Raw genomic sequence first — 24,200 nt, 5'->3', positions numbered from 1 at the left:
ATATCCACAGTTCTTCCATTAGTTTCCCGGGCAGCCGACATAGAGGCGCCACACGTGGCGCCAAAACACAATGTGTAAAAGTTCTGGATCTGGAACAGAACTTTTCTTCGCCGCCAAGAGAGCTGCGAGAAAAGGGAACGAGAATGTCGCACAAGCTGATGCAATAGCCAAGCAGAAGTGACACCTACACGTTGTGAGACACCACTGCTTTTAAGGCCGGTGCCTACCCATTTGCCCACGCCCGAAGGATGGCCAATGGCTTTTAGGTTTGTCATCGTGTGCAACTGAGAGGAAGGAGCCAAATATATGGTGGGGTTACTTTACGGCAATATTTCTTCCTAATGCAGCAGGTCTCCGTGGATAGTCACTCAGGTAGAAAGAGAATAGAAACAAATAGAAACTAAAGATCACAGAGCGAGATGTGCTGACAGATCATTATAAAACCGTCGCTATCATTGTTCCACGGCTCGTACTAATGTATCTGCTTTCTATTTTTTTTACTCGCCTAAGCAACTTTGTGACTATATCATTTTTTTATGCTATTACGGTTGCAGTGGATGTGAATCGAATGCTCAAACAGAAAGAAGCAACCGTACCACGGCGCTAGGAGCCGTATTTCGCTATTACGTACGTTACCTGTCAGTGAAAAAAATGCGGTGTCATGAACTCATATTTTCTATCAACCGGAACGACGTTGCGCTTTAACTTGGTCGTAGAGACGAAGTCCCAGCTCACAAACTCCGAAAAGTCTCCCCCCTCTCACCCCGAAAACAAAAAATAAACAAAAGCTTCATAAAAAGTAAAGGAGCGGGAAATAGCTCTATAGATAAAAGATGCGAGATTTATTACACACGTAGTTACCGCGAAGCGCGTGCTAGCGGATATGACGGCAGTAAAAAAGTTATGGTTTCCTCATGCTTTTTATTTCCTTCTGCCTACACCGTTCCAAGCGTCCAGACCGAGACTATATACTGGAAATAAATAATAAATGACATCATATTCCAGAAGTCTTGCAAGCGATTTATTACTCAGAATTAACTGCGCACGAAAGTTGTCGGAGGCTACCGGCATGCTTGCGCGGAAGACGTATGACGCCATGTCCTAAACAGCTTATTTGCGCTGCCTATATTTCTATGTAACTTTGGTTTCAAGCATATTGGCTTTGCCCGATCGATCATTGTCCAGTATTGCACAATAAATAAGCATGTGTAGTTCTTCTAGGTTATTGAAGTACTGACGTCTTGGACTATAGGTTGGTAGCTCGCGAAGTGCATTAAATGAGCTTTGTCATTCGCAAATGATGACGGGCACGCTCAATTCGCAGCTTCGCAGCATATGCCTTGGAAAGCTTACGCAATCACTAAGCAGAATAAATATATATATTGGTTAGTGTCTTTCTAGCCGCAATGCATACCTGTTTTACGTTTCACTTTTTTAGCCCTAACTGCCAATAATACGCTTTAAACATTTGCAGTAATCTTTTTTAACAAAAAAGTATAGAACAGAGAAAAAAAAAGGCAGGACATGTAAGACTTAATTGCGCCAGGAACGTGAAAAGGGAGAAAATAACGGTCATGAGAGGCGAAGTGGCCAGGAGAAGGGCACGTATGTATGTTCGGGTGTAACCTGATTGCTTCCGTATCATTAGGCAGGTTGCACTGACCACAGATTCTGATAGAAGGCCTAGAATATTAGCGAACGTATCGGCGAAAAATTGAATTGCATACGAACATGAAGTAAAATGTAATTCAATTCTGGAATGGTGAAAAGGTAATGAAGTTTAAAAAGCTAGAGATGAGAAAGTTTTGCAGTAGTACGTATTTTTACGTAGACAAGTTTGTTTACGTTGAAACGCAGTTCATATGAAAATAGGGTAGCGTCATAGGCAAAAGGCAATGTCATTTTTGCAGTTTTTTTCTTTTTTGCTTGTTCTAATGTTTTCGCAGCATTTTTTTACGTTTGAAGGATATATGAAAAACTAACATCAGAACTCTATGTTATTCGAGGAAGCCATCTTGAAGTATTTACGTGAGAAGCCAGAATAAATACATACCCCACTGATGGCACATTGAAGTTAGCTGTTTTTTTAAATCTGATGGGCATGAGGGGTTTAACGTGCCAAATCTACCAAGTGATTGTGAGAGATGCCGTAGTAAAGGGCTGCGAAAATATCCACCTCCTGTTGTTTTCTCACGTGCACCCGAATCTGAGCATACGGGTTTGTAAAAGTTCTACGGAAAACAATATACACGCGAAGATCTCTAACTTTTATTTATATTCTTGTAGGCTGCCTAACTTAGAGCCGGCAGTTGTCAGCACACCATTATTGGTAGCTTTATTCTGAGCGTTCCTTGAATAAGAATCAAATAAATGCCTTCATGTAAACAGAATTGACATGGTGAAGTACGATGGAAGGAATTTCGTCATACAGATGACTACCGTGTTTCCCCTTACTAACAACCCGCTCAAAAACAAAGAACTCTCTGGCTTTAAGTGGTGAGTGGTGTTTTAATCTGCAATATCCTCATCATCATTAAATTCTATCATTATTGCCTTCTCGGCATTCGGCCTGCGAGTAAACTGTGTGTGTCGAGTGAATTTTGTGACATTAAAACCCAGCAAATATTTGATTGATATATGAGTCATGCTCTCCACGCAATGAAATGAAGATAGTACAGCACAACACATAAACACAAGAAAATGGAAGAAACACATCAACATAACTGAAGAAAACATCAGCAACAACTTTACCGCGTGCTATAGAATTGACGGTCACAGCTTTGCCTGCCTCGTCTCAATAACAATCTTCCGTATTACCTCTCAGTTCGTCCTTATATAAGCTACAACACTGTTCTTCCCTCCAGATCAACGACTTTGCACGTGTGCTTTTCCGCCACGATCTGCCACTGGAGCACTAAATAGAAGAACTGTTTGCCATTTGTTCTCCAAGACGACACTGCCACTGCCGAATTATCCAACGTGTGTGAGAAGGAACCCAGCTATGTGCGATATATACATGGTGTTCATTCTCCTGCGCACGCCACTCACCAACTCTTCACGAAGACACCGTGGACTGGACTGGTGACTTCTACCGGCAACCGTCGTTTATTATTAGTAGAGGGAAAAATTTATATTGTTGCTAAAAGGCAATGCCCCCCCCCCCCCCCCCGTGACTTTGGTGAAGCACCTATTTTATGGCGAGTAATCCTATCTTCAGTATTCTGTAAAATTTTCTTTTCAAAAGAATATCTCTATTTTCTGTTTTCTGCCGATATGTCATTGAATAAAAACAGCAGGCCTGCGCGCAGATCACAGCACAGTTACAGCGAACGCTGAAAGAGCGCCATTTCTAGAACCGGTTGAAATCTCTTATGGGGCCACTAATGAGTAGGGGGTACGCTTGGAAAGTACTCACTACTTTAATAATTGATTAGGTACCTGTTGACGATGAAGAATTATGATTGAACACTTTGCAAGTGATTGGAAGCTTCCAACGACCCACTCATTACGCAATTCGTATTGTGTGACGCCTGGTCACAGAATGCGCATGTTGTGACGCCTGGTTGTTATTTTACTCTTCTACCAGTTTACTTAGGCATGTTTACGCGGTTGCTTACTGATATAACACTTCAATAGGCGTTTTGTGCTTAGGGGTATTGAGCACGCCTGTGCTCGATACCCCTAAGCACAAAACGCCTATTGTGCTTAGCAATATTCCACCACAGGCGTGGCTCTGTGGTGGAATATTGCGCTGCCCCGTAGAGGATCCAGATTGCAACCCAGGGTGTTTCATCCTAGATATCTTCCTTATTTCATTTTTTTCTTAGGTTGAGTGATAACAGTTACCAACAGCTGTCTGACCCTTGTGATTGCATAATAGTCCTCACTGTAAATGGTGCTTTGTCACGCTCGTGTTGCAGCCATTCATCCGGGAATGAAGACTGCCGGTTTTCATGCGAAAACGTATTCAGTAAAGCTAGTAGAAGTTTTAAGGAGTTAGTAAGCCAATACTTCTGCATGACCTCAAAAGAATGTCTCGCTTGCGCGGGACGAACAGCAAATCTTGTTCTTGTTCACCTAATGTCCGTGGCGCATACTCGCTGTGGTGTATTCACAAAGAATTGAGTGGTTTTAAAAAAAGTGTGCAGATTTAGAATAATAAAGATATAATAGAAAGATTACCGATGATCTAAGAAATTGTGGTGCTTGATGTAATGCGCATATATATATATATATATATATATATATATATATATATATTTGTTTTTATATATATATATATATATATATATATATATAAACAAATTTATTCCTAAATAGAGCAATACTCTGATTTTTACACGTACAAAGATTACAGCGAAAGCTGGAAGAGTGGCATTTGTAAAGTACCCACCACGCCACTCTTATTTTTCGAATCGTCCACTATGAAACTATTCCTCTTTTTTCGGTGAAAAGAAGTGTCCACTACGAATTTGAAAGACAATATGTGCCCGTTGTTGATGCGGTGGGCATCAGAGGCTGCTGAGAATAAAAGTTTGACGCCTGGTTACAGGATTCGTATTGTCTGCCACCTGGCTGCTGCTTCTCTACTCTTATACACTTCGCCATATCACATCTATTAACGCTGTTTTTTCCCGACATAAGTAGTGTGTAGGATTTTTTTGTTTTTTCATTGGAGTTTAGACTACCGGCATGGCTGTGTGGTATAAAACTGGGTTGCTACTGAAAACGCCCAGGTCGGAATCCCACTTCATCCTGGGTATTTCTTTTTTTAATCGTGTTTTTTTTTATTCCGAGTGATAGCGGTTACGCACACCTCCTACTAGGGTAGTGAAAACAGCCCTTGTTGCGATCTCATAACAGCTATCGCAAAAAAAAAAAACATTTACGCTCACTCTCATGCCTTGAAAAATAACGAACCACGATAGATTTTGTTTCTTGGCCTGCGTGATTTGTGAAGAAATACCATGACGCGCAGTGTGAAAAAAAGGAATCTGCCGCCCGAAAATTCTGAGTTGTAGAAGGCAATGAAAGATCGTCATCTTAAGTTGCAGTCAGTCTTCTTCAACTTGAAAGTGTGTTTATGCCAAGAAATCTTTGAAAAATGTATAAGTGCATGAAAAGAAGTGCACGAGGGCATGAAAGTGGATAAAAGAAAGTGCATGAAAGCGTTCAAGGCAGTGCAAAACACACAAATCTATTTTGAGGCATTTGTGCAGGCGCACGGGAAGAAAGATGAGAAACACAAACGGGCGCAATCTAACAACTGGAGTATTGTTTTGAAAACGTTCACCTAATGAAACTCTCAGATATACACAATTATGTGAAAAAAACATAAACAGCGCATGTGGCACTACTTAAGATCACATGCTCAATCAATATAAAACAACAGGGATCTCTTCTCTTTCAAGAAAAGCAACCGAAGGGTGGCGAACACGCTTTTCTGTCAGCTTGTTCAAGTATTACGCTTTCATTATCTCTCTTAACGTTCATTTTGCATGCGTTTATTCTACAGTGATATTAATAAAACAAGGCGCGCATGCGCACTCATTCCAGTGCAGTTCTAAATGTGTAGTAGACAGACTTTTCAGACTCGACATGCTCCCTTAGCCTGGAGTTAATACACCTGCCAGGCTGCCCTACATATACATGACCACACGTCAAAGGTATACTGTATATCACATTGTTTTAACAGATAAGCCGTAGCTTGTGTTTATTCCTACAGTCTATCGGTACACTGCTCAGTTTATTTCATTTCTAATCAGCCAACGCGTGCACTCCCCCGATTTCATTTTTGGCCGAAAAGACCCCTTAGCCTCGCAACTTCAAGCCACCTTTCTTATTCTGTGAGATAGCCCATGCATGTATGGGACTGTTGGAACTTTCGAGCTTGAATCAATTTGTCTATTCATCGCAAAAATAGCTTCGTTTCCTGTTTAAGCTTCTTTCTTAGCCTGATACCTACAGCCAGAATCACAAACAACGGATACCCTGCATCCTGCAGCCGATGAACCTGTTCATGAAACGAGCTATGAGAAGTTTGAGTACAAAATTTTAGCAGTGCAGACCAAAAATAATTTGTGGTATTGTCATTCATGACCAGCTTTGAATGATCTGAAGCTAAATTCATGAGCTGTTTTCCCGCCCGAGGCGAAAAAGTTCAATACACGTGGTCTGCCAAGAACTCTAGCTTCAGATATAAAAAAGCAGCGTCTTTTCAACCGCTAGTTTAGAAGTGAAAGTTATTTCCTTTCCTATGGAGTCAAGAGCATCTAACCCCGTTTTCGTGAAATCTACTTCATGAACTTCGCACCCTAAAAACAAGTAGTCATCCCCATATCTGTAGACTTTCTAGACTACACCTTGTGAGCACACTGCCAAGTCTCGATCTATGTATGGATAGGTCAATAAGTACCGGGGCTACTTTCGATCCGATGTATTCCTTCTTTGCCTGAATGAAAGCGTTTTCGCAGAACCTTACGTGAATGTCCTCTAAATAAAAATGAAGTTGCTCAAGGAAAGACTCGACGAGCAACCCGCTCGTGTTGCGAAACGTCACTTCATCGTTATTTTCTGTGATGCCCTCTTCGACACAGTGTATCAAAGACACTTGCGGCAACAAGTAACACAAGTCTTGAGCAGCATCTAGGTTGATACCCCCGCTGTTTCTCCTGCTACATGATGGCCGTAAAATTGTAAGACTTTCAAAATTAACCAGCAAAAAAGTATCGTCTACGTCCACATACTTCAACAATTTTGGCAGATACCTCGCCGCAACAAGTTGCCACGCCCCCCGCCCCCCCCCCCCTTTTTTTTGACGGTCAGCCTAAATGCAATTTTTTATGGGTTTTTGCTGTGAAAGACGTTGTCAGTTTCATTTCTTTTGAGTTCATAACATCAGAAGCAAGTTTTTTTAGGTTACATTTCTGTAGTAGCTATACAGCCTTCTTTCTTACGCTTTCCACACTCCCTTCCCGTGCTTCAAAGTGTTGAGCGTTGAACTTGAGCATGAAATCTCAAGTTTTTGTCAATGAAATACCTAGATGCTAAAATAACATTGTGCCTACGCTTGTTTTTTACCAATGTTTTGGCCACCACGTCGACATATTCCAGAACACACCTCTCCTTTTCCTTCTCATGTAGACGCCACACAACGTCTCTTGTGAAGAATAGCTTGTCAACAAGGTCGAGTCTTGGCTCCACGCATAACTCTGGTCACAACCTCAGGACTACTTGTTAGTGTTCATTCACTCCAATATAGCATAGTAGTAGAAGGCTTTTTTTCGGCGGCTCCTTCTTTTTCTTGGGCAAGCTCCGACGCACATGCTTCCACCGGGCCGCGGTCAGATGTTTGCCTGTCTACAACAGTAGCGAAAAACTTTCGCGTTGAGACGCCCATCAAAACAGACGAACAGGCCGCTCTTAAACACGACACAATTAGAATATTGCTGATTGTCCTTTTCAGTCCAGCCGATGGAGGAAACCATTAAGACACAAGCGAAACTTCCTCTGAGCGCTGTCCCATTTTTAGGAACCAGCTCGGCATTAGCGACCAGCACACGCAGACCACGGTAAATGGCAACAGATCCAGTGGGATAGTTGAGTCAAATTCGGGCACAAAGAAACAGAGCCGAAAAAACTAGAAATAAATTGAAGAAAAACTGCAATTCGGCCAAGTTGGAACACAATCATCTTAAAGTATTTGCGCAGGCCCACGGGGAAAAAGGAGATAAATGCAAACGGGCGCATTCCAGTAATCGATTTGTTTTTTGAAAAAGTTCACTTGACAACTCTCACATCTGCGTCATCTGATGCAAAAAATCATGAACAGGGCACTTGGCACAACTTGTAACCACATGCTGAATGTACACAAGACAAGAGCGAAATTTCTTTTTCAAGCAAGGCAACCAATAGGTGGCAGACGCAGTTTTTTTGCTTGTCAATGTAACACGCTTCCATTACCTCTTGCGAAGTTCGGTTTTGATGCCTACGTTTTCAGGTGGTATTAATAAAACAAGGCGTCCATGCGCACTCATTGAAAGGAATGCTAAATGTGTGGATGTATTACCTGGTAGATGTATCAACACGACGCTAAGGTAACATATGTCAACCCTGAAAAGTTGCCCTACTACACAATTTTTAGCACTGCATTGCAACGAGTGCGCTTGCATGTCTCGTTTTATTAACACCAGCGTATAATATATGCATCAAAACCAAACTTTGAGAGCGGTAATTGAAGTCCATACATTGAAAAGCCGAAAGAAAAGTGTCTTAGCCACCCATCGGTTGCCTTGCACGAAAAATAAATTTTGTTCTTGTCTTCTGTTTATTCAACGTGGGATCACGAGTTGTGCAATGTATGTTGTTCATGTATTTTTTTACAAGATTGCACAGATGTTAGGGCTTTTAAGAGAATGTTTTTGAAAAATTGTCCCCGTATCTGCATGTTACACTGCAAATTTCATCTAAAGACAATAGTCTTGCGCCTGGAGAGAGTTAACAAAAGGTTTACTTGATTTTCTGCACAAGAAAATTGGTTAATGGTGTTCTGGAGGCGCTGCGTTAGAGTGCCTCGAGCGTGTAGCGAGGTGAACGAGTGCCTCAATTCACGTCACACGTGAGACATGAGCGCTATCGGGCAGTTATATTGGAAAAAGAAGCACGTGACGGAAAAAGAAGCATTCCACACCTTAACACTTCTGAGACGGGCGTACGCGCCCGTCTCAGAAGTTATAAGGTGTGGAATGCAAGGGGACGGGTAGGTGCCACCGCCGTGTCAATTCACAAAAGCATTGGAAACGCTTGTCTTCTCGTGGAAGCATTCCATGGTCAGCGCAGCGTGATAATTGCTATGGTCCTTAGAATTACTTATAGATGCCTTTTCCAGTAAAAGCCGCACAAAGAGAACATATACGTGTTGTTATGTTGCCTCAGATAGGCGCACTAATTGATTTTTAATTGACCTTCACCCAACTGTGAACGCTGAATCTTGAGCAATATTGGTGGGTGCTGCGGATGGGGTCGGCCGTTTGGAGTATCGTCTGGTGCCATTTAGAATATCCGATACCGGTAAGGGTCGACAAACAGACAAATGTACAGACAGACAGACCAAAATTTTTGCGTTGAAGGCCCCCAAGAAACACTATCGTCTTTAAAAATAAACCACTTGTTGATTGCATCTGTTTGGGTTTTTCATCCTCGTCCCCGTGGACCTGCGCAAATACGTCTAGATAAACGTGCTCTCACTAGGTCGAATCGCAGTTTCGCCCAAAATCTATTAATGTAATTAACACCACGATCACAGATTGCCTTCCAACGCCTACATTTCTGTGTGAATGAAGTAGGAAAAAGGGGAGGGAAGAAATAAGTGCAAGGACAAAGAGGTTAGCTAGTTCTTAGACCGAATCCAACCCTGTGCTGAGAAATAAAATAAGGGGAATATATTATGATAGAAAGGAGATGTTACAAACACTGAGAAAGTGAGAGATGATGAAATGTAGCTAAAGAGGAAAAAGCAAAATTAAAAAGAATGCGACACTAAAGTCTCTCTCTAAGGCCACTTCTTCGGAAAAAAATGTAACAAAGCTTCCAAAGACTTCTGGGCTGAGGATGGACTTGGCCAATGACGCAGAATCATTCGTTCCGACAAAAAGCGATCATCTAGTCTATCTAGAGTTTAGGGTACACTCGCACAGAAGATGGGTGATTGTTTCTTCGCAGTAGTAGCAATTGGCCGTAAAGGTGCTGGCCATTCCTACAAGAAAGGAGTGTAGGTTCGTGAAGGCCCCGCCACGCCACAAGCGGCACAGAAGAGTCGCCTCAGCTCGAGATATTCCTTAGGGAAGATGAAGCTTGACATTGGGGCTCAAGTTATGGAGGCTGGCGTTTGTGAAAAACATCGAGTTCCACTGTGCCAGTTTGAGGTCAAGTGCAAGCGAACGAAGCCTTGTACCTGCGTCGGTTTTTGAGCATGGGCTGGCTGTGCATTGCGTACCGTCATGTGCAGATCCAGAGACCTTATCTGCGTGGTCGTTGCCATATACATCGCACTGACCTGGTATCGACTGATACGCTACGCTGTCTTGTCTCTGAATTGCTTGATCGTGAAGAGGCCTTATATTGGCTACTAACTGTTCATTAGGTCTATGACATAACGGTGACATCGCACAATGAAAAGGTGCCTTTGGGTGCAAGAAAATGGGCCAATCTAATTGTGAAGGTTATTGAATTGTAAAGTCCACTGCTGCGCGTGTAGTTGCGAGTTGTTCAGTCATCGATGGCTTCAAATGCGATGTCTTGAATTTGATTTTGATGAACTCCGCGGAAATAACCACCACCACTGCTGAGCTTACTGAAGAAATAGAGCTATCTGTGCAAATGCGAAGGCCTCCGTTGTGCTCTTTGTGTAGGAACCGTGGTGTAGCCTGTTCCAGGCCTACATGCGAGGACTCTTTTTTTTTCGTTTGGATGCCAGAAATGCTAGGAAGAGCTAACGTGGTTTTTTGTCAGATACTGCCCAAGTATATATTCTGCGGTTCTGGCAAATAAATCTTGTTGTAAGTCAGTGCCGCTGTCTGTCTTCTTCTTTCTCTTGTCCCTCGTTATTGGCGCTGTTTTTTAAGTGAACTAAGAAGAGCTTTGAGGTGGTGTACGCACCACAATGGTAGCGGCGGCCGTGCTTCATGCGCGAAGTAGGATGGAAGCACAGCACTATTGTGAGCTAAAGTTGCTTACAACACTGAGTGGGGCCTTGAAGTTCGAAGTGAGGCGAGGCGATGCGTAAAACTTCAGTTATTTGTCTTAAGCGTATTCTCAAACATCAACGTGGATATATGTGTTGATTGGGTAATCACGCGCAATGACTACTGTCGCTGCTTAAATGCGCATCTCGGAAGGCCTAGGCCTCTTTGCAGTGATTGGGCTTGAAGCGTCTGGAGGACGCGCATGTTTGTTCTCCAGATCTCGCAAAGCACAACTAAGCTGTAGCGCATGAAACCGAGGAACAGAACATTGCAAAGATGACACATCGCTGGTGCAGATGCACCCCTCGTTATTCCGGCAAGAAATTTTAGTACGTGGGTGATCTAGTTACACTATTGCCAATGATGGATGAATGTATTCGGATGTGCCCTTTATATTGGCTGGTGGATTATGCTACTTAGCCATAAAGCTAAGTACAATAACTATGTCTTGAAGGACTGAATTTTATTCGCGCCTTGGTTGTAGCCACCTATCAGTTAGCCTCTTCCTGGGTACTTCTATTCATTTGAAGTCCATTTTGCCTTCATTATCCTTAAACGCCAGTTCTTTCAAATATTCCAAGCTATATTTTGTACTATAGGGTGGAGCCCTTCACAGAACATTATCAAATTTCAGCCGTTTTCTCTTCCTCTCCGCACGCACTACATAACGTGTCTATGCCTTCGTATTTCACTCAGAAGTCTTGGTCCGCTATGCTCCCGTTCTGGCCTCTAATAGCAGGGAACTACCCCGAAAATTGTCCTAGATTTTTTCTTTTGCAATTATCTCCTCGAAAGTTTGTTAGGTCTCCAGTGGTGATTTTGTCAGCATTCTAATCTTCCACATGTCCCTCTCTGTTTTATTCACCTTTTTCTTAACTGATGTTTCATTTTGGCTTTGTATTCTGCTGTTGTCTAAATACATGCTCGACAATTTTCGAGTTCCCTTCCTTCATTTAGTATTAACATTCTTCATATACAAGTAGCTGAAAAATTTTCTAGCCACAAGCTCCTCTCCGATTTTCCTCAATCGCTCCTCAAAGTCTACTACTACTTACTACTAGATTCCCTGCACTCGAACGATGTTCATCCCGCGCCCCCCTGTACCCCCTGAATTTGGGTACATATACACACAACGCCACCTCTTCAGCCATTCATAAACTAGAGGTGGCCTTATACTACAAACACAGGAGAGAATGACCCACAGCAATAGCAGTTTCGCCCCTAAAACGAGAAAGTTAACAGAGACATGCAGTTAAAGAGGAATAAATCGGTGAACACGTTGTTTTGTTTTAGGTGTTGTTTAAGGTAAAGAAAAGACGCTTCCATGAAAGGCCAGCTTGTGCTCAGCGTAACAAAAAGCAAAAAGTTTTAAGGATGGACTAAAAAGGAGGAGCACTCAAAGCTTATATATAGGAGGATGACACATCCAGAACAATAGACCGCATGCATCGATCACCTGCTGTCAGAGCTACTGCACTAACAACCAGAGAAAAGCGAAGCTTGAGGGCTCTTGTGTAAGGCTGTACATGAATAACAGTAAAGGAGGAAGAAAAATGAGGTGCAGGATGCTATGCCGCTGTTTTCTCGCGAGCTTCTTTGTCTGGTCGCCTCAAAGTACATATTTCATGTGGCTGCTCATTGACTACGCTTGTGTCGCTGCACCACTGTTCTACCATTCTAACACCAAGTGTGAATCTTACGAGTAACTGCAGAGGCCCAGTTTAATGGCTTCAGCAAGGCGTCGTCACTTCTGACTAAATGAGGCCTTGGTGGTGGGCTCACTCGGAATGCTGCTCTTAGCAGCTACATGAGCACAAATGCAAAAAAGAAAAAAGAGGTTATCACATGACAAAAAGTGAACGTGATACTGTGAAGCGGGAAAATTGACGCTACTTTGTTAGCATCCGGGGGCACACTGGAATCATTGTTCGCGATTTGATATATCGCCGCTGTTACACCTGAAGACTTTCTCGCTTGGAGCATTTTTTATATGTTAGGAACAACCTTGATCTGATATCTGATTTGCTGGCGTTGTTAGAGCAAGTGCTTTTTTGTTTTTGTTTACAATAACTTATTGCATCACAAGAAATAGCGGCCGCGATGACTTGTCTGCGTACTCCATCTAAACGAGCATAAGATTATTTGATGTCAGTGTACACTATGATATCAGTCATCGTTACACACCAGTGGAAGAAATTTCTGGAGCTCTCCACTATGACATGCCTCATAGTCATATTAGCGTCAGGAAAGACAAAATTCCAGCACCTATTATCCTTGCAAAGGAAGCCATCGGCAAGGAAGATTTATCAACGTTAAAAGCAACAGGCATTCAAGCAATGCAAAGACAAAAAAAAATCCAAGTACTATGTGTATCGTTTTTAAAGGATACTCTAATATATATTTTTGTGAAAATTATTTGTTACTTTCTATTATTCAGGTAATGTCTTACGAAATGTCAGCGTTGCTGCCTGCCAAATTTTCTGTAAAGAGGTGACAGCCTTACGTATTCTTCATGACCACACATTGAGAATAAAAAAAAATGACACGCAACGAAGGCCTACTGCTCTACGAAATCACCACAGCTTTTGTGTGGCTTTTGTAAAGTGAATTTCCCCTATGAACAGTCGTTATATCCAGGTGCCGTAAAAGTCCAGAATGTAAACTTTCGGTTGAGCTGTTACTTGATTGTAGATTAAAAAAAACGCTGGAAGCTACGGACCCAGAAAACAAGGCGAATGCATGAAGTTGAAACTTGAGTTCCAGCTTCATCTCAAAGCCTGTTTTTTCTGTGGCAATTGTCTCTTGCAGGTTAGGTGTCAAGGTGATTCTAACACGTTCAATTGCAACACCAATCCACGAAAACGAGCATCAGGCCAAATAGAAGAATAAGGTAGACACAAGGCGTAAACTTCATTGAAAAAAAACGCAATTATAAAATGTGATGGAGCAGGTCCAGTCACTGAAGTTACAAATTGCTAGTATTGACGTCACGAGTGTTTGTTCAGTGGTGCACTCCGCCAACCAAAGGTACGTTCTGAGTACAAAACAACTCGTGCGATAAGGCCTTGCACACCTGATTGAGTGCTGAGTAAAGCCCTTAAAACGTTCATGCTGCCGAGGATGTGTAGGAAGCTGCCGAGCTTATCACAAGAAACCACGCTCTGCTCACACGGCGCTATCGCGTCTTTGGCGAAATTAAAAAGCGAAAATCGGAGAGTGCTTTCTCTCTCTCCCTCGTTGTCCTCTTCTCTCGTATTTGAGGCACTGTGCTTAAGAATATTTTGTCCAGTTACTCTTTTTTATATATTTTTCTTGCCTGTGTGACAGCTGTAATAGACTTTAGTGTGCTTGATCTGGTACTCCAATCTATAAAAGCCTCTCACCACTCCTCCGTTGCAATTTTCACGCCCGATTCTCCTCTGCCACCGCCCTCCCCCTTTTTTCTGTCTCCAGTTCTTTCGTGGAGCAATGATATTATCTGGGCATGCATTGAGGTCACAGGAAAGTTTAACCAAATTTATAGTGTGTTCACCAGTATGTGCGCCTTATTTATTTACATTGACCTCTTTCTCTACTGAAACTGCACTGAGATGCTTATAAACTTAAAATGATGAATTATATATTAATAATAACGATCGAGTATCAACAACAGAAGTTATGCTTCTATGCCAAACGTAAGAATCTCACCAATTTCACCTGTTTAGCTATGATGCACCAACAGCGCAATGATAAGATGACGATAATCATTGACAGAAAACAAGAAACACATGAGCATTATTCGTAACTACTAGGGGGCTTTAGAATACCATACGCAGAGAATGCAGGCGCTATGGGCGTAGCGTTGCGGGCGTCTCTTGACGGCAGCCCGGACGAGGTTCGCGCATGACACATGCCCAACGCAAACGCAAAGCTTTACGTGCACTGTGTTAAAGCTCCCTAATATTATAGGTGTTGCTGTACCGGTTTAATTAGCCTTACACTGAAGCATAGTCAATGTTTTCAGCAGCTAGTGATTCTTCCGCCGTGAAGTTGCATGATGCAGGACTGACACGAACTGACAGGTCTCAAGTCATGAGCAATAAGAACAGAAAGCTAAACCATTATAATCACTACTTAGAACCGCCCATCTCTTTTTCAGGGGATTTATTTCTTCATTGCACTGACTTTTCGGCCTCGGGTTGAGTGCTTGCTTTCCTGTCCTTTCTATCCACGATGTACATGTGCAGTGCTCGACTTCGCATCCCCACCAAAGTCTTACAACAGGAGATGTGGGCGCAGAAAGAAAAAATAGTGTGACAATTTTTTACTTGGTACACTGAAAGGCAGGTATGAAAGAAATCACGTAAATGTGAAGTTAAAGAAGGCAGAGAATAAGAAACTTTGTTTAACGCAGGCAAGGTGGCCTTGCTTTATCTGAGCAGTTGTGTGAACAAAAAAAATTATGCACTATATCATTGAGGACTATCAACCTGATTAGGGTATATGACAGCTGATGATGTCAATGACCTTCAGTCTTATTTTGAATACAGAGGTTTCATGCAGATTGTTTTAAATGCGAAGAATTTCTAAGCGAACTCCAGCGACTTTGAGCGTATCTATCTATCTGTCTGTCTATCTATCTATCTATCTATCTATCTATCTATCTATCTATCTATCTATCTATCTATCTATCTATCTATCTATCTAGCCGCCTACGACTTGTAGCTCTCCTGGCCGTTTCGATAATGGTATCGATACCAAACTTAGTATGGCATAACATTACTGTATGAAGAACATATTTGACTAGTCATAACATGAAAATCATGGTATGTCATGATTTACATTTCATGGTCTTGCAGCTCTTTCGGTGGATTTGTTCACATGGCATGTTGCAAAACTGGTACGCTATGGCATGATTGCATGGCAAACACAAGCGACGGACCCTAACATGAACATTTTGACATGCGTGTCCTGTAACAACACGAAAACTTGCCGAGCTCATGATGTGCTGGCGGCCACTTCGCTAGATTTACATGTACCAAACTCGGTATTACGCGACGTGAAGGGACGACATAGGCAAATGACACATTCAGACATGTTAATCACGACATGCGTGTCATGGGACAACATGACTGCATACCACACTGATGATGCGCTCGCAGCCGTTTCGCTAGCTTCACATATGCGAAATGTGGTATTACGTGAGAGAGATAGATAGAATAAGAATGAAAGAAAGACAGGAAGGTTAACCATCCATGGCTCAGCCTGGTAGGCTACATTGCACTGAGGAGGGGTTAAGGGGAATCAAAGTTAGAGACAGAGAAATAGAAGGAAAGAAATATCACTCATGCCGTCAACAAAACGGCAGTTATGTGCTTTACATAACAGGCGGTGAGCCACATCTGTGTCTTGATCAATTGAGCGCATTCGTTGCATTACTTGTATGCGCAGTCCCATGCACCCAAAATCGTACCGTTGGTAAAGCCATGATAGCGCCACTTGCGTTCTCAAGCCGCGGACTTCTGAAGGCTTGCGAGAACTGGAGTGATAGTGTCAAGCAGTTGCAACATACTTTGAGCTGTCCGGATCGGTACTACGTGGCGCCAATGAATGACGAAGGTATGTGACTGGTGCAAACATGATAATCATGAGATGCGTTTTCATGACGACATGCCACACTCAATGCGCCAATACATTTCGACGTGACGCCGTGAGCGTGCTCGCCGGTGTTCATTTCGTCACGTCCCGCCGGCGTTGCCACGCCAGGCGCCGAGCCTGCCATATCCTCGCAGGCGCGCACCGTGCTGCGTTGCATTAACGCATACGCGTTTTAGCGTGTACCGCGCCCCTGTGTCGCGAAAAGAGGGAGACGTGGTGTTGTCTGGGTAACGCATTGGTGCGAAACGCAGCATGTCGCATTTCGCACCGGTTGCCATCCGGGCCGCGCCGACGGACGCTGGTCGCGCCTGGCGTCAGACTATAGAGTGCTTCCATTTTGCTCACGTAGCTGTTATATTCAGTTTCGGTTTTAGATGCGGAGCATCTAATACTCGAGGCTTGTAGTGCGACGCCGTCCGCAAGCTTCCTCCTCCTTCTTCCACCATCTGTGCATCCCTTCCTCCTCTACACACCGCGCGCGCTTCACTCCTCCTCCATCTGTGCACCCTTCCTCCTCTACACACCGCGTGCGCTTCTCCTCTTCACGAACATTCGCTAGCTGTATAATGTAGCGCGCATGCGCCGTCACGCTTCGAGAACATCGGCAGCTGACGCGCGCGCATGCGCCGTCGCGCTTCGAGAACCTCGGCAGCTGACGCGCGCGCATGCGCCGTTGCGCTTCTCCCCCTTTTCGAACATTCGACAGCTGACAGTGCATGCGCCGTCGCGCTGTATATATACTCAAGGTCGGTGCAGCCCAGCGTTCAATAACGCGCCAATGGCGAGCACTGCGTTGCTACCGTCTGTGGCGTCGACGTCATGACGATGTACCTCGCGCCAAACCCCTCTCGTGCCGCCGTACAAAAGTACGTCGACGAGGCCGTGCAAGATTACAGAAAACAACAACCGCAACATCGACCGTTCATGCTAGTTGGCGACTCCAACGTCGACGTCATCAAGGACGATTGGATAGTCGAATACATGGCGTCGCGACACTCGCTGAAATGCGCAACGCACGATGACTGCAAACACCACCAGCCGACCACCATTCGCGGAACCTGTATCTACCACGTCTTTGCAAATTTTGACCTACGACCGCTGCAACCCGATCCACTCACTCTTCACTTTACCGACCAAAAAGCCATCGTGCTCAAAGTTCGTCGCAATAAATAAACACCGCCCTTTCGCATACGTGTCGTACGTGTTCACTCATTTAACACCCCTCCTACAACCACGTTAACCAATTTAGCCAGCAACCCAAGTAAGTCGCAATTTAACACCCCATTTCACAACCACGTTAACCAATTTAGCCATCGAGCCAAGTAAGTCGCACTTTAACACCCCGTTAACCAATTATATGCTCCGCATCCTCCTCAGTGTTCCCCCGAGGGAAGCTGCGGGCAATTTTTTTTACTTTGTGTTCTTTCACCCCCAGGGGGCGCGTCTGTCCTTTATGTATATATTCGATGTGTTGCGTACAATAAACGTCTTTTTGTACGGTGGTGCTGCCAGTGCTTCTTACGTCTTTCGCAAACATCACATTGGCGACGAGGGTGGGACAAACACGTCAAGCTACCTTCAGCATCGAGTGTCGTCCGGGTCCGCCCCGCCATGAGTTTCTCCGGCCTTGCTCCGCCGCCGCCGTTCCTCCCGACGCCCGGCCGGCCGTCACTTTCATGGGAGGAGTGGAAGCAGACCTTAACAGTCTACCTTCTAGCGTCCGGAGCAGCTGAGTTCCCACCAGCGCGACGCAAGGCCATTCTTCTGCATTGTTTGGGGGCGGAAGGGCAGCGTGTTTACCGGACTTTACCTGCAGGGTCAAATGCCGCAGCATCAGCAAGCGCCGCAGCACCGGAAGTACAAGAGAAGCCTCCCGCGGCCGGTACTGACGAGTACGAGGCTGCACTCATCGCCTTACGGCAGCAGTTTTCCACGTCGCGTAACGTCGTCGTCGAGCGTCATCGTTTCCACCGCCGCAGCCAACACGCAGGCGAGTCCGTTCATGACTTTGTTGCTGCTTTACGGGAGCTCGTTTCGCATTGTTCGTTCGCTTCACAAGATGATGCTCTGCGCGACCGATTCGTTGCCGGCGTTGTTTCCAACCGCGTAAGTGAACGGTTGCTGCTCGAGGGTTCCTCCCTTTCGTTCGAGAGCGCAGTGCGGATCGCTCTTCAGTTTGAGCAAGCAGCTGAAGAGCTGAAGGAATTTTCTGCTTCGGTCGAGCCTGTTTCTGTACGGCGTCGTTCCCAGTATTCGCATTCTTCGCGAAACTTCAATTTCCAGCCAAAAGCGCATTTTCAGCAAAACTCTCCAAGCGCGAGCGGTTCGCGTGCGCCGCAGGGGCCCCGCCCCCCTCGGCGAGACAGAGATAGCCGGTCCGTTTCACCACACTGTTTCCGATGCGGCTCGCGGAATCACCGCGCATCAGCGTCACAGTGCCCTGCGCAGGGAAAGAAGTGTTTGTTTTGCGGTATCAAGGGCCACTTTCAGAAAGTATGCAACCGCAAGCGTCAAATGCAAGGCAGGATTCGTGAAGTTGGCATCGATGACGATGCTTTGTCAGGGGGACGTTCTGAGCAAGTTTTGACTGTGCAGCATCCCGCTCCCAGCGCAATTTGCATACAAGTACGCGTAGCGGATGTCAAGTTGTCATTCCTTGTTGACTCAGGGTCGTCTGTTTCAATCCTATCAGAGCAAGAATTTCACCAACATTTTCAAAGCGGTTTGCTCCTCCCAGCTCCGCATGTCACTTTGACTTTTCGAAGTGGCCAATTTCCGTGCTAGGCTGTTTCCAGGCAGACGTTCAGTTTAAAGGGTGCTCTGCACCACTTCTTTTCTACATCGTTCGCAAAGGAACTTGTCTGATAGGCCTTGACGGCATGAAGGCCCTAAATCTTCGAATACAGGGCTCCACTTTTGAGTGCCTGCACACGTCCGTTGCCCCGCCGCCGCGTGTTAATGACCCGACATCTTGTCACATTCCGATGCAGTCAATAGAGCAACCCAGGCAAGCAAACCTTCCGTCAGCCTTGGAACACGACTTCGGTTCACTTTTCAGTCCCGAGTTGAATCTTGCTAAGCGGTTCACGCCTCGTGTCAAGATTCGGCAAGGCGTGCAGCCGGTATCTTCGAAGCTGCGCCGCCTTTCATATTCACTTCGGGAACCAGTGTCAAATGAACTTCACAGGTTGCTGCGCCTTGACATCATTGAACGCATCGATGCTTCTGATTGGGTTTCGCCCATTGTTGTCGTTGACAAAAAAGACGGCACCATCAGAATTTGTGATGACCTCCGGGAGCCTAACAAGGCTATTGTACCAGACAGCTTCCCGTTGCCTCATACAGAGGAACTCCTTCATGCCTTGGTAGGCGCGACACACTTCTCAAAACTTGACTTGGCTTCTGCCTACCATCAGGTTCTTTTGCACCCCAACAGCAGGGACCTGACAGCCTTCATCACGCATGAAGGACTTTTTCGGTTCAAGAGAGTTTGCTTTGGGTTAGCTTCTGCCCCAGCGGCTTTTCAGAAGATGATGGCCACAATTCTGGATGGCTTCCCTGGTGTGTTGTTCTACATTGATGACGTGATAGTCTTTGGGAAAAGTGCAGAAGAACATCTTCTGAACTTAACAAAGGTCTTGCAGAAAGTTAAGTACGCAGGCCTGAAATTAAACGACAAATGCCTCTTCGACGTTCCAGAACTTTCTTTCCTAGGGCATAAGGTCACTGCACAAGGTATCTCGCCGCTTCCAGAGAAAGTAGACTCGGTAATTAACACTCCAGTGCCAACAGATGTTGCTGCCCTCCGTTCATTCCTGGGTCTTGTAGAATACTATTCCAAGTTTGTTTCCCGCTTGGCCCAGGTGGTCGAGTCTATGCGCGTTTTGCTTCACAAGAATGAGCCATTCATCTGGTCAGCCGAAGCAGACAGCAGTTTCCGGAGGGTCAAGGAAAGGCTTTCTTCAAGTACAGTTCTCTACATGTTCGATCCATCACTTCCCGTCATCGTGTCGACCGACGCTTCTGACTGTGGGCTGGGAGCCGTTCTGCAGCAGCAAAATGGCCATGAGCTCCGCACAGTGGCTTTCGCGTCTCGTACCTTGTCACCAGCGGAAAGAAAGTACTCGGTCGGCGAACGCGAAGCGTTGGCATGCATTTGGGCGTGCGAACGATGGCACACTTACCTTTGGGGTCGCCATTTCAAGATTCGAACGGACCATCAGGCGTTGGTATCGTTGCTGTCTTCGCAAGGACGTAGCAGAAGGTCACTTCAAATTGCACGCTGGAATGCGCGACTCCTATGCTACAATTTCACTGTCGAGTACTGCAAGGGGTCCACCAACACGGTGGCAGATGCTCTTTCTCGACTGCCAGCTCCTGCCGCGCAGGCACAGCTGGCCAAGGATGAAGAAATTGTGTCGTTGGTCGAGTCGGCTTGCGTGACGAAGGAAGAAATCAAGCAAGCCGTCCTCAACGATGGTTGTCTGCAAACGGTCAAGTCGTTCGTGCTCGGTTCTTGGCCACCACAAAAGTCCATGCCAGAGGAGGCAAAACCTTTCTACTCTGTGCGCGAAGAACTTTCTGTTGTTGACCTTCTACTGCATGCAGAACGCCTCGGTGTGTCCTCTCTCACGGCTTAGTTCATCGCCGTTGCCCACGAGGCACATCCGGGCATCACGCGCACAAAGGCGCGACTTCGTGAGCTATTCTGGTGGCCACCGATGGACAAGCAAGCTGAATCTGCCGTGAAAAACTGTCACATCTGCCTGGAGGCAGATAAGTCTGCCAAAACATCGCCAGCGCCATTGCAGCCTATTGACTGGCCTGTAAGGCCATGGCAGAAACTGGGCCTAGACATTGTTGGCCCATTGGAACATGCACCTCACAATAGCCAATTTGCTATAACACTGGTCGATTACCATTCCAAATGGCCAGATATATATTTCTGCAGCGAAGCGGCCACGAGCACCGTGAAAGACTTCTTAACCAGTGTTTTTGCCCGTGAAGGATACCCGGAAGAGATTGTTTGCAACAATGGGCCGCAGTTCACTTCACGTGAATTTGTAACCTTTCTTCAAAACCGAGCCATCAAGCTGTCTCATTCGTCTGTATATTACCCCCAGGCGAATGGGCAAGTCGAGAGGTTCAATCGAACTCTGAAGAACTTCATCCAGGTTTCACTCCTCGAAAGGAGACCTATCCCACAAGCAGTTACGGACTACCTCTCTATTTACCGCTGTACTCCACAGGCTACCACTGGAGTTGCCCCAGCAGTTCTGCTGAATGGGTGAATGCCCCGAACCAGATTGGATGTTGTGGGGTTTTCGGCACCAGCGGTTGCAAAAGACCCAGCAAAGGAACTGGCGCGACTGCGCCAAAGGGTCCGGCTTCAACAGCAAAGCAGTAAGGAGTACACGGACCGCAGGAGAGCTCCTAAGCAGCCAAAGATAGCTGTGGGTGATTTCGTTCGTATCAAGAAGCCGTCCGTTCGCTTCAAGGGGGATCGCTCCTTTTCCTCGCCAACTGAGGTGTTGGGGAGGAGGGGACCTGCCTCTTTCCGACTTGCAGACGGCCGCACATGGAACGCCTCCAAGCTTTCCCGGGTTTCTAAGAGGGGCACGAGTCCACCATACCAACGTTCGGTGCTACCTGCGCCACAGCTTCCGGTTCAAGTGCCGCAGCCTGCCCTGCTGCCGCCGCCTTCTCCCGGGTCGCATCCGCCGCCTCCCGGCGTACTGCAGTCTGCCGTACCGTAGTCGCCTGCTCCTGATCCGCAGCTGCCTGTACCGGAGCCTGCCATGCTGCAGCCGCCTTCTCCTGGGCCGCAATCGCGGTCTCCTGGCGTACTACAGAGCTCTACAAGCTCATTACCATCTCCGGCCGTGCAGCATCCCCATCGGCCGTCCCGAGAGCGCCGGCCACCGGTCTGGCTCAAGGACTATCAGACCCACTAGTTGCCTGTGTGTATAGCACAGTGTGTATGTAGTGTAAATATGTATGTGTATACAGCATGTAAAATGTACAGTGCATGCATAGGGGTTTCTTACTAACACTTACTAACAACTAATCACTACATATAAGGGAGGGAGTATGTTATATTCAGTTTCGGTTTTTACTTTGTGTTCTTTCACCCCCCCATTCAAACAGCTGCAGGCCTTCCTGGGACTAGCAGGCTGTTACAGAGGGTTCATACCTCAGTTTTCTCTCACTGCACGTCCACTCACAGAACTCCTTAAGAAAAACCAACGTTGGCGGTGGGAGCTGCAGCAAGAGGAAGCCTTTAGAGCACTTAAGCAGTCCCTGGCCGACGATGTCGTTGTAAACTTGCCGGACCTCAACAGACCATTCGTGGTGGAAACAGACGCCAGTGGAGTCGGCATTGCAGCGGTGCTTCTGCAGGCAGCCGAGAGTGATGCTCAACTGCATCCAATAAGCTTCATTAGCAGGGTCCTCACTGAGGCACAGCAGCGCTATACAGTGCAAGAATGGGAGTGGTGTGGTGTGGGCAGTGGACAAGTTCCGACCATACCTTGAATTCACCGAGTTTGAGATACACTGTGATCACTCCTCACTGTTCTGGATGTTCACCGCAGACCAGGCCTCACCACGTGTAAAGCGTTGGGTTTTGCGGCTGCAAGGTTTCAACTGCAGGACCAAGCACAGGCGGGGTCTTGCAAATGTGCCAGCCGACGCCTTGAGCAGAGCTCCCCTTCAGCACTAGGGAGTTCCAAGCCCGAGTCTACACAAGACGCCGTTCCCTAGGGCTGTTCCAGAGTCCAGCCCACAAATCAGCTTTGAGGCAGCTGCTGTAGCATCTGAAGTGGACGGCACTACTGTCTTGAATGATGCAGGGCTCCTGCCCAGGAACAAGAGCAGGACCCCATACTGTCAAAACTACGAACTGTGATGAAGGGAGGGAAGCTTCCGCCCACTGACAGTGATTAAACTTTGATGAAAGACCTGGCGGAGACGACCGAGATGGAAGAGAGTTGGTTGCTTGTACGGTACCAAGGGAACAGGAAAGTACCTTGGCTACCAAACCATCTCTGCAACTTGGTCCTGCGACTGTCCCATGACTACCCGATAAGCGGCCACTCCGGCTTTTTAAGACCCTCAAACGCTTTTCTCAGAATTTCGTGTGGCAGGGTATGCGCTCGGACATACCGAAGTTTGTGCGACGCTGCCAGGTTTGTTAGCGCACCAAAGCCCACCGCCAGAAGCCAGAAGGGCCACTGCCCCCATGGAACAGCTCAGCGTGGACACAATTGGGCCTTTGCCTATGACGCCTCGACGCCACAAGAACCTTCTCGTGGTGATTGACAAATTCACCAAGTTCATTGAACATTTCCCATTACGGGCAGCAAACAGCAAGAGTGTGGTGACCTGCATGATTGAGGTTTTTTGCAGACATGGCACACCTGTCTCCATTTCTAGTGATAATGGACAGCCGTTTGTAAGCAGGTTGTGGAAGGGCCTCCTTGAGCATTGGGGCATACAAGACCGACCCACTGTTCCGTACCCCTTGCCGGGCAAATGGTGTAGCGCCACAATGGCATTATCAAGCAGTTCCTTAGGGCTTATTGTTCCAACCACAAAGACTGGAACCAGCACATCCCTCAAATTGGCCTGGCCATGCACACGGCTGAAAGCGTTGTCACGGGCTACACGCCTGCCTTCCTCTGTTATGGCCGGGTGCTGAGAACCCCATGGACACAGACTGAGGCCAAAGACGACGCGGAGCCTCCTGCAGCAGCATACCGTGCCTTTGCTACTGAGGTCTCCAAGTGTCTGCAGGAGGTACTTGACTTTTCCGGGGCACAC

At 46.1% G+C, this 24,200-nt stretch overlaps 1 pseudogene; it reads left to right on the top strand.

The window, feature by feature from the left end:
* LOC142766272 (uncharacterized) overlaps positions 1 to 22,913 on the top strand; it is a 38,629-nt pseudogene extending 15,716 nt beyond the window's left edge.
* The last annotated feature ends 1,287 nt before the right edge of the window (positions 22,914 to 24,200 follow it).

Source organism: Rhipicephalus microplus, chromosome 1, assembly GCF_043290135.1.
Source record: "Rhipicephalus microplus isolate Deutch F79 chromosome 1, USDA_Rmic, whole genome shotgun sequence".
NCBI lineage: Eukaryota > Metazoa > Arthropoda > Arachnida > Ixodida > Ixodidae > Rhipicephalus > Rhipicephalus microplus.
The sequence above is the reverse complement of the archived record's forward strand: the minus strand, read 5'-3'. Positions and strand labels throughout refer to the sequence as shown.